This window comes from Triticum aestivum, chromosome 1B (genome assembly GCF_018294505.1).
Source record: "Triticum aestivum cultivar Chinese Spring chromosome 1B, IWGSC CS RefSeq v2.1, whole genome shotgun sequence".
Taxonomy (NCBI): Eukaryota; Viridiplantae; Streptophyta; class Magnoliopsida; order Poales; family Poaceae; genus Triticum; species Triticum aestivum.
In genome coordinates, this window is record NC_057795.1 from 171,015,938 (window position 1) to 171,018,288 (window position 2,351).

Consider the following 2,351-nt stretch of genomic DNA (forward strand, 5'->3'; position numbering starts at 1 on the left):
AGAGATGAAACTAATCATGTGGACTAGCATAGTAGTAGGATACAGAGTAGAAACATGAATTCTACCACGATTTCGAACAGGAAGGACAAAAATACATACGGTGCAACGGGAGCAGCACCATTGGCGTTGAGGTTGTCGCCCATGTCATTGAGGAAGAGGTTGCCGTGGTCAGGGAAGAAGTCGTCGTCGGTGAAGTCGTGGCTGCCAGCAGTCGCGAGAGTGTGCTCCCCAAATTTCAACAGCACCCGCCGAATGTAGCGCAGGACGGAGTGGCTGTAGGGGACGTTGCGGCCGCCGAATGGAGCGCAGGAGTAGTACACGAAGCAGTAGATGGTGTCCTTACTAGAACTCCCTAGTCTCTATCTATCTATATCTATCTACTCTTATAGAAAACCGAGTTGGTGATGATGGTATGCCTGCCATCTTGTAATATAGACCATCCGATCTATATCTGACGGATAGAAAGCCAACTATGACAATTTTACAAAAGATACTCGCACCTCTCTCCATGTTTAAAGATAAGGCCCTGCCTCGTTCATCCTTATCTCCCACAACCTCATGCTCCTCCCTATGTCTCTATCTCTACTACTCTTTTTTGTTTTTTATAACAAATCAAATAGTGCTGCCCCGTCCGCTGCATGCCCGGCTGAACACGCCTCCTCACCTCCATCATCACCAACTGAGTCTTCTATAGGAGTAGGAGTAGAGAAAAAACCGAGTTGGTGATGATGGTGTGCCGTGCAATGCATGGGCATCTTGCTATTTTTTGCATATAAGTCCAAACACCACATAGACACGGTCTTTGAGCACGGTTCGTAGTCGTTCCACGCTTGGGCATTGAAGTTTGTAACTATTTTAGATTAGAATATACTACTCCTTCGGTGTTAGTAGTAGAGCAGAGTCCTACTCTACTACTCTACTCAAGCAAGTTAGGGCATAGTACTGTAGTAGGTACTGTAGGGAGTACCAGTACCGTGATCACTCAAGCAAGTTGTCTGCCATCGACATGACCCTACGCTGCTGGTATGTGTCTCGTAAGTCAAGCGGCATGCTGTAGTCATCATCACCTGTCCACTTCCCGCAGCACATATTCGCTTCTCCATCTTTGTCCGCACATAATCTCGTCCAATCTTCCATCCCCGCTAAGGCGGCTCCCCCCTTGTCCGAAACCCAAGCACTAACAATTGCAGAACCGAGCAGCATCCGCCGAAAGAGTGGCTGGAATTCGCTCCCCACAGAGGTAATCAAGCTCATTGTTTCGCATGTGGACAATCTCAGTACCATGGCGCTCGCCGCGTGCTCGTCGGGGCTGTACCGTTTACTCAAAGCCCTCAGGCCAGAGCTTTTTAAGCCTGCTCCTTGCTTGCTGATGCCGCCTGATCTTCAGAAACAACATGTCACACAGCATAATGATCGTAGGGTGGCGAGCATCAACCCCCTTGACTGCGATCCGATCCCTGTCAACCTCAACTACATTAACGGTATGTACTGGGTCGGCATGAACACGTCTTGGATGGTGCTTGTCGACGGTCGCGGCAGCTGGATGCTCGTGGAGGTCTACACCCGGCGATTGATCCCCCTTCCTTCGATTAACACTGCACTGCTTTGCCACCGCGGCCAGAATACTCGGAATCTTACAGTAGCCAACATGATACCAAGTTTGATTTGCTCAAGGTTGTAATCTGCCAAGTGCCCACAAGATTTGTGAATTATAAAGACTTCAACCTAATTGCATTCTTCAACCGCGGTCTCGCCTATCTGACAGGTCACTGCGGTAAGTGGATAAATCTGCACGTCCATCGCAAGATCATACATCCTCCATGGTTCTCTGATGCCATTGAACACAAGGGCTTCATTTACCACTACAAAAAAAAGACACATCCATGACATTTTGGGCCGAACGAATTTTTTTTCTGTCATACATATGACACTTCTATGATGATAATTGTGACAAAACCCGGTATCATCATAGATGTGGTGGGCTCCTACTTCTATGACAAAAAATCATGATAGAAAATGGGCTTTTCGTCCTGGACGGGCCGGAGATGCAGTTGCATGACATTCTTTGGGCCGTCCATGACGGAAAAAACCGTGGTAGAAGCGAGGGGGAGGAAAATTTCGGGGAGTTGCCGGTTATGGTGGGAGGTCGGGGCCCGAGCGATGCGCATTTCTCTCGTACAGGTACGCACGTGTGTGCCAGGCGTTGGCTCAAACTGAAACTGAGCGAGGCGTTGGGCTCTAACTGAACCCGAGTGATTGCACTGCAGCTACGCATTACTGAACCCGAGTGATCGATCGATGGCTGTTAACTGAACCCGATCGAGCGATTCCTTCGCTACTGCTCCTAACTG